Here is a 15,043-nt window from a genome sequence, read left to right as displayed (position 1 = left end):
TGCCTCAGCCTCCCAAGCAGCTGTGATTACAGGTGTGTGTCACTGCACCTGGCCTTGCATAGCATCTTGTTTGTACTTTCTAACAATCTTGTGAAGATCTCTCCAAGGTATTAAATGTTCTATAGGGATGAGGTTGTGGCTCAGTAGTAGAGCGCTTGCCTAGCATGTTTGAGGCACTGGATTTGATTTTCAGCACCACATATAAATAAATAAATAAAATAAAGGTTCATCAACATCTAAAAACTATATAAAAATTCTCCTATAACATTATTATTTTTAAAATATTTAGTTTTTAGTTGTAGTTGGACACAATACCTTTATTTTATTTATTTTTATGTGGTGCTGAGGATCAAATCCAGGGCTTCGCATGTGCTAAGCGAGGGCTCTACCACTGAGCCACAGCCCTAGCCCCCAATATAACATTATTTTTTAATGTTTAATTATTATGAAGACAAAGATGATAGACTTCATCATGGTAAAGTTGTTTACCACACAACTGATGAACTCTTTAGCTTAGTTTAGCAACGGCTAAAAGAGTAGTAGCTAGCTCAAAAACAACATAATCCTTTTAAGTTTGGGACATGTATTGACAAAGTTGTTTTCCAGAAACAAAGTGAGGACTCTCCCCAGCAGAATGGCTTTCATCTGCATGGTTGTTTTAAATTGTATCTCTTCAACAATCAAGTTAAGGAAATATTAAAAGAGCATGGGTTATTTATCTCCCACTGTGCTAAACACTAGGAATCCAGCATGAAGGAAGGCAGATGTTCCCATTCTCCCCTATCTTATGTTCTAAGGAGATGAGGGCCTGACAAAAACAAAACAAAATGTAAACAAGTAGTCATAGATTACGTGCTTTCCCTCATGCCCATCAGCTACCATATTTCTTCTTTTGGGAATTGGTATGGGGGGGTCAAAACCTGGCAGGAAGTTTGCTGCTATAGTAATAATGATGTCCTGCATCTTGAAAAAGTTACATTCAACTTTCACATCACTCTTTTTTAAAAATATTTATTTTATTTGTAGGGGGACACAATACCTTTTTTCTTTTTTATCTTTGTGGTGCTGAGGATCAAACCCAGGGCCTCACACATGCAAGATGAGCACTCTACCACTGAGCCCCAGCCCCAGCCCCCACATACTCTTATACACACACACACACACACACACAAACACACACATGCGCATGCACACACACAAGCATAAATCAAAGTAATCTGCTGCAATATGATGGAAGATGGGCAGACAGAAATGATCACCTCAGCCACACACCTGTAATCCCAGCAGCTCAGGAGGCCGGGGCAAAAGGATTGTGAGTTGAAAGCCAGCTTCAGCAACTTAGCAAGGTCCAAAGGAACTTAGTAAGACCCTGTCTCTAAGTAAACAATAAATATGGCTGGGGATATGGCTCAGGGTTTAAGCACCACTAGGTTCAATCCTTGGTACCAAAAAAAAAAAAAAAAAGGATCATATTAGATCCTTGAGCAGAAGCCCTGGATCCTCCTTACAAAGACCAATCAATATGTGTGATTATAAAGGCAGGGTGGATTCTCATTGTGGAACACTTGTAACAAGTGAGGAAAGCCTCCAACCTCCCAACACACCACTATGCACCCACATAAACACAACTCCTGTTGTGACAATGGTAATAGCTGTGCCACTGTGTTTTATACCACCTGATTCTGATTAGCTTTACTTCCCAAGCTTGACCCTTGTAAGTTATCCTTTGCCTAACTCTGTAACTTCTAAAGAAAAGCCCCTTGGGGCTAGGGATGTGGCCCAGTGCACTTCTTAGTATGTAGGAGGCCCTGGGTTCCATCCTCAGCATCAGAAAAACAAACAGCAACATCAACAACAAAAAACTACTTTTTTTTTAAAGAATTGATTTTATTTTTTTTAAATACACGACAGTGGAATGCATTACAATTCTTATTACACATATAGAGCACAATTTTTCATATCTTTGTATAAAGTATGTTCACGTCAATTCACGTCTTTATACATGTACTTTGTTTTTTTGCATTACAATTCTTATTACACATATATTCCACAATTTTTCATATTTCTGTTTGTATATACAGTATGTTGACACCAATTTGTGTCTTCATACATGTACTTTGTTTAATGATGTTCATCACATTCCACCATCCTTGCTAACCCCCTGCCCCCTCCCTTCCCCTCCCACCCCTTTGCCCTATCTAGAATTCATCTAATCCTCCCATGCTCCCCCTCCCTACCCCACTATGAGTCAGCCTCCTTATATCAGTGAAAACATTCCGCATTTGTTTTTTGGGATGGGCTGATTTCACTTAGCATTATCTTCTCCAAGCCATCCATTTACCTGCAATGCCATGATTTTATTCTCTTTTATTGCTATGTAAAATTCCATTGTGTATATATGCAACATTTTTTAATCCATTCATCTATTGAAGGGCATCTAGGTTGGCTCCACAGTTTAGCTATTGTGAATTGTGCTGCTGTGAACACTGATGTGGCTGTGTCCCTGTAGTATGCTGTTTTTAAGTCCTTTGGGTATAGAGTGAGGAGTGGGATAGTTGGGTCAAATGGTGGTTCCATTCCCAGATTTCCAAGAAATCACCATACTGCTTTCCATAATAGCTGCACAAAAGACTACCTGAGTTATTAACTTCTAGAGTCAACTACTCCCATAAAGGGGGACAAAAATTAGTTTGGGCTGGGATTGTGGCTCAATGGTACTTGCTTACCTGGCAAATGTGAGGCCCTGAGTTCAATCCTTAGCACTGCATGTAAACAAATAAATAAAATAAAAGATCCATTGACAATGTAAAACATATTTAAAAAAAAAAAGAATTAGGGATGGTGGCTCAGTGGTAGAGCACTTGCCTAGCGTGTGTGAGGTACTGGGTTTTTAGCACCACATAAAAATAAACAAAATAAAGGTCTATCAACAGCTAAACAATAAAAATAAAATTAAAAAAATTAGTAACTCAGACCTCCTTTAGTTTTTCAAAACCTGGAATAGTAGGTGGTCCTCAAAGCTAGCAAAGGACTTGCTAATAATCCTGCTCTCTAAGTAAAACAAAGCTAATGTTTAATTTGCAGGAAAATAATGTGTTTACTTTAAAGAGTTACAAGGATTGACCCAGGAGACAAAGGTCACTTGTGATTGGAAAGAATGTTTAAACTAAGGAGAAAGGAAAACATCCCCTGAAGGACAAAGACTGTTCCTGAGCCCAGATGCTGCCCTCAGTTACAGCCTTCCTGTCCATTTCCCTGTGACCCTCCTTACCTCCTCACACAAGCCCTTTGACCCTTGAGTTCCCTAAAATGGAGGTTTGAGAATAAACAGCCCCTCCACCACTTCAGGACTGGCCTTTGAATAATCTGATTTCCTTCTAACTTTCATCTCCACAGTAATAGCTTCCTAGTGGCAAAAACAACAGACTTGGGCCTTGTACTTTTGTCATTGTTCTTCCCTGAATTCCAAAGTAACCGGGAGACAGGTAAGACCTGGAAAGTTAACCATACCTTTGAGACACTGCCTCCCACATTAATTATGTTTAGTGCGGCATCTGCCAACATAGACTTGCACTGGGTCTGAAGTATCTATTTAGGAGGTCATATTTTTTCATACCTGTGATTTTAAAAAGTTGCTGCAAAACAACAGCAGTGAGAATAGTTGTGAGGAGAGAATTTATAGCACCATTCCCATCCACTTAATGCACCCATTGCATTAATTTGTCCTCCCCCTTTCCATTTGGAACATGCCTTCTTCATGCCACTTGAGTGACCACAGCAGTGAGTCACACAGTTGCAAGGTGTACACAGATCCAAAGAATGAGACCCACTGACAATGGAAGGTAGAGTAAAGTGACAGAATTTATTTCTTTAAACAGAGGAGAAGTACAATTATTACAACGCAGGGGTCCCAAATTGGTAGCTGCCATGTTACTGCTATCTAGGGGGTTTATATGGTATGGTATTGCTGGAGGTGAACTTTATTATTTGATGACCTTTGGGGAAGGTAGTTTCTTCTTCCAATCAGAGGGAGATACTTGGTGATCATGCGCCCTCCCTGTCCTATCAGGATGTTGAGCATGTGCTGTTCATGTGCTTGTTCACATGCTTGACCACTTGCTGTCTGGCCCTGCAGATACTTTGTATATGGAACTGTTGCAACTGAGGTCCCACCCTGTCTGCCTATCTGATTTCTAGCTCTCAGCAGCATCTATAAGATGTGTGTATATGTAGCTCTTGAAGGTAGACCATGAGGCCTCAGTGGGATATGATGCCAAGCACAACCCACAAGACAGAGCTGATGGGGTCTGGGGGCCAAGATGGACAGGGCTGCCTCCTAGGATGTGAGGTCTGGGGCAGTGGTTCAGAAAGGGCAGGGCCTGGACATACCATCCTGTGTGCTCTTTCTTTCCAGTCAGCTCTGTCCACTCACACAGACTTTATACAGTGGAATTAGGTGAGAGTGAACATACTTTGTCAGCTATGTTGACAGGCCCTGGAAGCCATGTGTTGACAAGGGCACAGATCCACTTCTATATCTTGTTGTCCTGAGAGTGGCTTGTGGACTATCTGTATGAAGAAGGGGCTCAGGACCTCCTCCCTGTCCTTCAACTCAGAGTGACTGCCCAGCTACCCCAGTGCAGGCCTCTGGAGAGCACTGGCCAAGAGTGATTGCTTGAATGTGGCAGATTTAGATAGCAAGTCAGGATTGGCCAAGGCAGACTGGTGAAGAAAAAGACCTGCCTGGCCTTGCCTTATGCCCAGTAGCTTAGATTGCAGTATAGTTCAAGGGTATCCAGATTCCTTAAGATCCCAGGAAACTTAGGCTCCCGTTCTTTTTTTTTTTTTTTTTTTTTTGGTACTGAGAGATTGGACCCAGGGGTATTTAATCACTGAGCCACATCCCCAGTGTTTTTTATTTTTTATTTAGAGACCAGGTCTTGCTAAGTTGCTTAGGGCCTTGCTAAGTTGCTGATGCTGGCTTTGAACTTGTAATTGAAACCAGATGAAAAAGAATACAGAAAGAAAAAGAAATGGAGGCAGACCTCAACGGACCAGCGATGCTGAAAGCAGTGGAGAGGCACATTTTCAAGAGGGAAAAGGGTAACTGGCTACAATAAGGGTCTGATTTTTATAGGGTTTAGAGGGGCTGAGTTCTGTCAGGAACTGTGTTGGTTACAGCTGGAAGGAGACCTTGGGCAGTCAGGGGAACAGCTGTAGATAAGGAAAACTGCAACAAGTTCAGAACTCATTACTCTCCCTTTCTCCTTGGGGGTTGTTATTTTCCATGTCCTTCAAAGGGTGTGGCTAGAGATCATAGGGGCTCAGTACCAGGAAAGCCTGTTTCAGCTATAGGCGGGGCCAGGTTGAGTCCCTTCTGTGCTCTCTGCATTTCCCTTTCTTGCCCTTCCTCGGCTGGGGCCTGGCTTTCTATTTTATCCTGCTGCTTCAATTTACCACACACGTTTCCCAACACACATGGCAGGAGGGCAGGTAAGGGAACAGCTGAAGACAAGGGAAGTTCCCTGGGGCCTATTTTCCATATCCTCCCAAACAGCTGGGATTACAGGTGTGTGCCACCATACTGGCTAGGCTCCCAGTCTTTTTGATTTGGGTTTCAAGAGAAGAAGCATAGAAGCATCAGAGCCTTCTTGACTAGGCTCAGAAGCCCCAATTTGTCCACCACATTTTTTAGGTATAAGCAAGTCAGAGGCCAGCACAAACCCTAAGGGTGGAGAAACAGACTCCACCTTCACTTCTTGAAGGAAGGGGTGGCAAAGATATAAAACAAAGGGAAGCACCTGCATCCTGTGGTCTGAGGACTTGCTGTGGTCTTCTTCACAACCAATTGGCCATGGTCTGTATATGAAAATGTGAGCTAGTACCTCGAGCAAAACAGAATATTATAAAAGGGCAACAGCCAACAGATAGCAATGAAGTCAGTATATAGATATAGGTTCAACCAAGGAGTGTAAATCCTTTCTAATCCACTGGTGTGAATGTTCAGTCAAAAATTGGGTAGAAGTTGGTGCAGTGGTGCATGCCTGTTAATCCCAGGTACTCAGGAGGCTGAGGCAGGACCATTGCAAATTAGAGGCCAGCCTCAGCAACTTAGCAAGACTGTCTCAAAAATTAAAAAGATAAAAATATAAAGGACTAGGGATGTAACTCAGTGGTAAAGTGCCCCTAGGTTCAATTCCCAGTCAACAACAACAAAAACTGTGTAAAGATAAACTACCTCTGGGTTTGCAGGGAAACAAACAAAAACTGGATGGAAACAAACCATCTCAGGGTTTGAATTTCCCTCCTTACATCCTAAGAGGAATGGACAATAAAAGGGTGTCGCTGGATTGCCTCCAAGAAAGTAAGGAGTTAAAATAAACATCTGTGTAAGGCTGGGCATGGTGGCACACACCTGTAATTCCAGCTGTTCAGGAGGCTAAGACCAGAGGATTGTGAGTTCAAAACCATCCTCAACCCATGATGCCAAAAAAAAAAAAAAAAAAAAGACATTTATGTAGCCCACAACTGGAATGTTGTGTGAAATTCAGATGCAGGATGATAGTTTTACCAGAGTATGGGATCAAAGATCCTTGCTTTGTGAAGATCAATACAGCATGTTTTGACATCCCTCAGGTTAGAAGTGAGAATGTGATACAGAGTGGCATTCTGAGCAGGTTTCATGGTTAATAATAAGAAGAAAGTGGGCAGACCTACAAAGAGTGGGAAATTGCAGTAATATCTTGTTCTTCTTACCTTCATTTTGCAGGTGAGAAAATTGAGATCCAACTGAGAGAAATGACTTGCCCAGATAACAGATGTTTGAAACCTGTTCCCTGAGATACAAATGGCCTCTAGATGGCGGTCTATTCCTTGATTTCAGTCTATTCCTGAACAAGCAGAAAAACTGAAGAGTTATCGGATGAATTTGAACATTGAAGTACAACAATTAAATTATTATCTGTTACCCTGAAACAATGATCTTTACTATGGAACTTAGCATAGCTAAGAAGCCAACAGTTGTGTCCACAGCAGCATCTCCTAGGCACATACCTTATGTCAGCCTGAGACAACTGTCCTCCCTCAGATGATGTCTTCTTTGAAAATAGATGTTTTATAAATACATTTGGTGAAGGGTCCTTTTGAGAGATGCCTTTTTAAAGGCAGTGATTTGGGGTTGTGGCTGTGGTTCAAAGGTAGAGCACTTGCCTAGCACGTGTGAGGCCCTGGTTCAATCCATCCTCAGTAACACACACACACAGCCCGCCCCCCCCCCCCCACCAACAAACAAACAAACAAACCCAGCCATTTCAAGGAACAATACCTGGTTCTAGCCTTCTATCTGCTAGTTTCTGTTTCCTTATCTTAAAGTGAGGAAGTTGGGTTAACCCAGCCTCAGATATTTTGATTTAATTCTCCATAAAAATACTGTTAATGTTTTGGTTTATCTTTATATATCTAGTTCTAGAGATATATATAATTACATATTTTCTTTCTTTCCTTTCTCAGTGTTGGGGATGGAAACCAGGGTCTTTCACATGTTAGTCAAATAGTTTACCACTGAGCTGCACCCCATCCCTAAAGGCATATTTTATAAAATTTTGGTATATGTACAAATATAGCATGCTTATATTTGTACATTGTGAGCTTTCTTTCTTTTTTGTAGTTCTGTGTATTAAACCCTGGGGTGCTTTGCCACTGAGCTACATCCCCAACTCTTTTTATTTTTCATTTTGAGACAAGGTCCTGCTAAGTTGCTGAGGCTAGACTGGAACTTGCTATCCTCCTGCCTCAGCCTTCCAAATCAAGGGGATTACAGGTATGCACCACCACACCTGATTTAGACTTAATTTTTTTTTTTTTGGTACCAGAGATTGAACTCAGGGCACTTGACCACTGAGCCACATTCTCCATATTTTGTATTTTATTTAGAGACAGGGTCTCACTGAGTTGCTTAGAGCCTCACTAAGTTGCTGAGGCTGGCTTTAAACCTGTAATCCTCCTGCCTCAGCCTCCCGAGCTGCAGGGATTTTAGGCATGCACCACTGCACCCAGCCCAAACTTCATGCCATTCTAAGGTGCCATGGGTTTAAGAGCACACAGGCTAACTTGGTTCTAATCTTGCCTCTGGAACTCACTGACAGTATATCCTTGAGCAAGTGATTTGGCTTCTCTGAGACATATATGAAGGACCTGGCTGTCCAGATTACTATGAGCATGAAGGAAGAACATAGACTCATGCTTAGCACAGGGCCTGTCAGAGGCAGTACATGAGCTATTATAGCCATTACAGGAGGGAGCTTGATGAGTGTGTGATTTTGCTGAAGTTATTAGTTTGCTTTTATGCTGCAAATACATGCAAGAAGCACCATACCTAACAAGTCTCATTAAGTTTTTCTTAGGTTCTTGCCCTGTAGGTCCTATTTCTATCTTGAGGGTGTTTAACACATATATCACTCAAAGTCTTTTCTCCCAGACCTTGCCCCTCTCTACCAGGTTGTGTACCTCTCTTTGTCATAGAGTCTCTTTGGGAGAGTTATAGTGGCAAAGTGAGCCAGCCCTATGTAATCCCCCACCTGTGGATGGCAATAGCTTGCAGGACCTCCAGCAGCAGAAATTCCTGTCTCTGTGCATCCCTGGTTTTCTGAGACTATGGTCACCTTAACTCACACATTCTCTTTTATAGGGACAGACTGAGGGAAGATGCCATACATTTGGCCAATGTCCCCCATTATCTGGGGGCCAGTACAATTAGGTTTGGGAAGCCTCATCTGAACTATAACAAAGATTCATTACTGGGCAGGGTGTAGCTCAAGCGGTAACGCGCTCGCCTGGCATGCACGGGGCGCTGGGTTCGATCCTCAGCACCACATACAAATAAAATAAAGATGTTGCATCCACTGAAAACTGAAAAATAAATATTAAAAATTTCTCTCTCTCTCTAAAAAAAAAAATCCATTACTGGATGCCCATTGCAAGCTTAAGAAGACCATGTGTGACTACCACTTGATAGTGTTGGGTATCTGGATAACTGTTGTTTGAATCAGCTTTTTCACTGCTGTGACTAAAATACCCAACCAGAACAATTTCACAGGAGGAAAAGTTTATTTGAGGGCTCATGGTTTCAGAAGTCTTAGTCCATACAAGACTGGCTCCATTCCTCAGGGCTTGAAGTGAGGTAGGACATCATGGTAGAAGAGTGTGGCAGAGGGAAGCAGCTCATATGATGATCAGAAGGCAAAGAGAGAAATTCCACTCTCTAATGTTTGTTTTTTGTTTTTCTGGTACTGGGGATTGAACCCAGGGGTACTTACCCACTGAGCTAATCCCCAGCCCCTTTCTTCTATTTTATTTAGATACAAGGACTCACTGATACAAAATATATACCCAAAGTCAAGCCCCAATTCTCATCACCACTAGCCACACTCTTGCCACAGTCTGGCTGGGCACAGATGCCGCAGTCTGGCTGGGCACACAATCACAAGCCACCACACAGCTTGTAGATTCAAACAGCAACTCTTTATTTCCGAACTCACACCAGCCGTCTACAATCACGTTCTGGGGAAATCCACGTTCTCTACCCAAATCCACATCCACTGGGCTTCTATCTCCCAAAAAATACTGTCTGAATCCCGTGAGAACTCAAGGGGAACTCAGGCAGCAGGATACGCCCTATTCCCAGAAGGAATAATCTTAAACCTTAAACCTGGAACCTAAACCGGGAACGCCCTAATCCGCCTTGGTCTTGAGCAAGGTCACCTACATTCAATGTCACTGCAACATGGGGTACGCTGGCAAGGAAATTGTCATACCTACTTGGCTAATGGCTCCCAGCATCTCCCCCCTTCTGATTAATTAAACAACAAGCAATGTGGCTTAAGGACCGTGCCTGGTAGGTTGTCCAATTCAACATATGGTTCTTACCCGTCATGGGAAAAACTGACCTTTAGGCGTCAGCCTCCTGTCTTAGGTTGATACCACTGCAATTGGATCATACCCGTCACTGACTACCGGTCCAGCATATAGCCATTGGCCCCCAAACTTTAGACCATCACTAGCAGAAGGGAGGAGGATACAGAAATGCCACGACACCAAGCCAATTGACAGCTCCTTGGGAAAAATTGCATCACTGGTGACACCATCAGCAAAGATATGTCAGCACTACCACAATTAACATGGGGTGCGCTGGCAAGGAAATAAAAATTGCATCACTAGTGACACCATCAGCAAAGATATGCCAGCATTACCACAATTCGCTGCACCAAACGATAGTTACATAGTCCAGGCAAGTTCTGCAAGCAGTTCAAAGCAGAGGAATCTATCAATATGTCCATTTCCTCCCCAAATCCGTTTCCTCCCAAAGTAAGTTGACTCCTTGATTGAGCATTACTTGTTGAGTTATATTCATTGATGCATCAGTTTATACAGTTTACTGTGATAGCTATCATAGAAGCTGTAGTTTGGTTTTATCTTTGTCTTCACCGGCACTGGGATGAAGATAGGAATTCTGGCAATGATGCTAAAGAGACATTATCCTGAAAAGAATTATTAAATATAATGAAAAGGAAAGGTGAAAGTAAACAAACAGATCTGTTAACCTACTTTAAAAACAATCCTTAACAGCTTTTTACCTAATTTAAACTAGTAAACAAACAGATCTGTTAACCACCTTTAAAAACAATCCTTAACAGCTGTTTACCTAATTTAAATTAAACCATTTATATCACGTGAATAAAAAAAATAATAATAATTTGGATCCATTTTTTCATGAGCGCTTCTCATATAAGAAATATGGACATACGCACATACAGACATACAACACAAAACACAAATGTGCACACAAACGTACAACACATAAGAAAATAGTAAAGGCCTTGTAGCTTTACCTAGGTGAAATCTCCATTGCAATGTTTAAAAACTCCACAGTCAAAAAATAAAACTGATCAGAAAAACATTAACCTAGGTTTGTATGAGCTCAAAAAATAAAATAGAACTTTATGATGTGGGAAAATGCAATAATAAAATAGCTATTGAAAAAAGCATCCTGGTTAATCACTGTCGCAGATGTAAGAATGGCCAAGCTGGAGTTCTGGATATCAGCTGTTATGGATTTGAGTCAAATCATCTTCTTTTCGATCTGTAGAAATTGTTTTAGTTAATCTCTCTGGAATCCAAATCGGCTGCTGTTCTCCCTGTGGAAAAACACAAACAGACCCCCGACTCCAGACAATCACTGGGTCAGGACCTTTCCATTGTCCTGTTAGAATATCTTTCCAAAGTACTTTAGGCTTATGTACATTTTTTGGATACATGTGTCTTTCCGCAGCACTAAGTCCTGATGAATCCAAATTTAAAAAGTTTAGAGTAAAAAGCGTTATTTTAAGTTTATCTTTGGGGGATATATACCCCTTTCCAATTCCCTCTTTTTGCTTTAATAGGTACGTTTTAATAGTTTGATGAGCTCTTTCAACTATGCCTTGTCCCTGTGGATTGTATGGGATTCCTGTTATATGAGTAATACCAGATGATGAGCAAAATTGTTTAAAAGAGGTAGAGGTATAGCCAGGACCATTATCGGTTTTTAACTGTTTAGGAACGCCCACAGTGGCAAAATTTTGTAAGCAATGAGCTATAACATCTTTAGTTTTTTCTCCGGCATGAAGGGAGCCCATCAAAAATCCAGAAGAAGTATCAACTGTAACGTGTAAATATTTTAATTTTCCAAATTCTGGCAAGTGTGTGACGTCCATCGGCCAAATATGGTTAGGTATCAGTCCTCTAGGATTGACTCCAAGATTAACTTGTGGTAAAAATGTCACACAATTTTGACATTGTTTTATTATATGTCTGGCTTGTTCCTTAGTTATTTTAAAACGCTTTTGTAAAGTATTAGCATTAACATGAAACCTTTTATGAAAATTTGTAGCTTCTTCAAATGTAGAGAAAATATGTATGTCATGTGTAGTTTTATCTGCTAAATCATTGCCTAAACTAAGGGCTCCAGGCAATCCTGTATGTGCCCTAATATGTCCTATAAAGAATGGATCTTTTCTGTCCCAGATTAGACTTTGTATAGTGGAAAACAAAGTGAAAACAGTAGAAGAAGGGGAAATCCTACCAGCATCTTCAAGAGATACTATAGCATTAACTACATACTGACTATCAGAAAATAAATTAAATACAGAATCTTTAAACATCACAAAAGCTTGTAAAACTGCATTAAGCTCTACCTTTTGAGCTGATTGTTTGGGTACTAAAAATGTAAAAGTTCGATCTGGGGTAACTACTGCTGCTGTATCATTATTAGATCCATCAGTGAATATATTTGGAGCATTCATGATAGGTGTTTTTCTTGTCATTTTAGGAAAAACTACAGGATGCTTAGACCAAAAAGACAACAAAGGATTAGATGGTAAATGATTATCAAATGTATCATTAGATTTACACATGATTATTGCCCAAGTATTTAACTCATTAGCTAACTCATCAATTTGATCCATAGTATATGGAGTAATAATTTTATTGGGAGAAATTCCAAACACTCCCTTCTCTGCTTTTATTCCTTTGAGTATTAATTGTCCTACAGCCTCAGGATACCTAGTAAGAATAGTGTTAGGAGAATAAGATAAATGTATCCACAATAATGGACCTTCTTGCCAAAATACTCCTGTAGGAATATTTTTTGTTGGTAGTACAATAAATAATAAAGGCAAACTTATATCAATTCTATCCAAATGTATATTTTCCATGTATGTTTCAATAATTTTTAATGCCTTTCTTGCTTTAGGAGTTAACATGCGGGGTGAATTTGGATCTGATGGACCTTTTAGAATATCAAATAAAGGTCCCAACTCTCCTGTTGGTATACCTAGATAAGGCCTTATCCAATTTATGTCTCCTAATAACTTTTGAAAGTCGTTAAGTGATTTGAGTTGATCTACTCGTATTTGAATTTTTGGTGGACGGACCATGGTTGAGGATAATAGAACTCCTAAATAATTAATTGGAAAATTTAATTGTACTTTATCTATTGCTATCTCTAGATTATAATTTTTTAATAAGTTTGTAAGCGTGGCATAACATTCCAGCAATATGTTTTTATCTTTATGTGCCAATAATACATCATCCATATAGTGAAATATTTGTAGTTCAGGATTTTGATTTCTAAGTGGCTGGATTATTTTGTTAACATATATTTGACACATAGTTGGACTGTTAGCCATCCCTTGAGGGAGTACTTTCCATTCATATCTCTGATCAGGACCTTCATGATTTAATGCAGGGATAGTAAATGCAAAACGTGGACTATCCTCGGGATGAATTAGAATTGAAAAAAAACAATCTTTAATATCTATAGCTAAAACAGACCAGGTTTTTGGCAAAGCAGACAATTGAGGAATCCCTGATTGAGCAGGTCCCATAATAACCATCTCATTATTAATGGCTCTTAAATCTTGCAATAATCTCCATTTACCAGATTTCTTTTTGATGACAAAAATGGGAGTATTATGGGGAGATATGGAAGGTTGTATATGTCCTTCCGCTAATTGTTGTTTGACCAGATCATGGGCTACTTGTATCTTTTCTTTAGTCAGGGGCCACTGAGGAACCCACACTGGTCTTTCTGATTTCCAAGTAATTTTGATTGTCTCAGTGGCCCTTTCTGAAAATCCAACCCATGTCTGTCTGTTCCTTGATCTATTTGTATTGGTGCTGCTATACCTTGCCCTTGTTTTCCTAATCTTTTTTCTTTCCTAAAGCATTGTCTAGCCCTAGTAGTGGGCGCATTAAGATTGATGTTATTTGTTAACGTCAAACCTAATTGATCTAGGACATCTCGTCCCCATAAATTTATAGGAAGATGATCCAATACATATGGCTGTATAGTTCCTTCACATCCTTCAGGATCCTTCCAATCTAATATCATAGAACTTCTATGGGGATTAGTCGCCACTCCTAGGCCTTGAAGCGTTTGAGTGGCTTGTTGTAATGGCCAATGTTTTGGCCATTCTTGACGAGAGATGATGCTAAGGTCAGCTCCTGTGTCCAGTAGCCCATTAAACTCATGACCTTGAATATTTAGTTTTAGCATTGGGCCACTCAGTTAATCCCTGTCAGGGCATTAATTCACTGATTGGGTTAAGACTCTTATAACCCAATCATTTCTCCTCTGAACCTTCTTGCATTGTCTCACATGTGGGCTTTTGAGGGACACCTCACATCTAAACCATAACAATGATAATAACCCAAATGTCACTGGCCATCTGTTCTATAACCCCTCAGTCCCTTCAAACCTCATCACAGCCCAAAACAACATTTTAGAGAATTTCTCAGGAGAGGGGCACACACTATAGGACACAATAATGGCTGGAGACATGGGTGAGTGTAGCTAGTTGGGAGAGGCTCACAGCCTAACGTGAGACTCATTCTGAAACGCAAGAGAGGATAATAAAAGTCATATAAATAAAATTCCAGATACAAATGGAGAAAAAGAGAAGTGATTTAAGTCTGCACACTGGTGAACCTCTCAGCAAGAGGGAGACATGGCAGCTTGGGCCCCTCTACACACTGAGTGGCAAGAAGATAGTTGATGACATCTGCAGCCAAGATCTTTCTGAAATCACATGGACAGACCCATGCCCAGACACCTAGAGTAGCACAGCTATAGGCAGGACAGACTGCCATAGTATCCTTTTCTGTGGGGGTGGATTTCAATGACCACAATATAAGGCTATTTGATGAAATGTTTAACCCAAGGTAAGCTGCACAGAGGACAGGTGATTTTAGTTATCTGGAAATTGTATACAAACAGTGGAAACTATACTGATATATTTAAAGAAAAATCAATGCCAAGTAAAAACCAAACCCTTCTATCCATTTAATGAAATTTTGCTATTACAAAAATTTATAAGACCTACTGATATGTAATAAATGATGCCTCAGTTGCAAGGAATCAATAATGCAATGCAAGTGTCCTAAGATTTTTTTGTTTTGTTTTGTTTGGTACTGTGGATTGAACCCAAGGGCACTTTACCACTGAGCT

This window comes from Marmota monax, unplaced genomic scaffold (genome assembly GCF_021218885.2).
Source record: "Marmota monax isolate L192 unplaced genomic scaffold, Marmota_monax_Labrador192_F-V1.1 WCK01_AAM20220418_F8-fsc00054, whole genome shotgun sequence".
Taxonomy (NCBI): domain Eukaryota; kingdom Metazoa; phylum Chordata; class Mammalia; order Rodentia; family Sciuridae; genus Marmota; species Marmota monax.
This window is presented reverse-complemented; position numbering follows the sequence as displayed.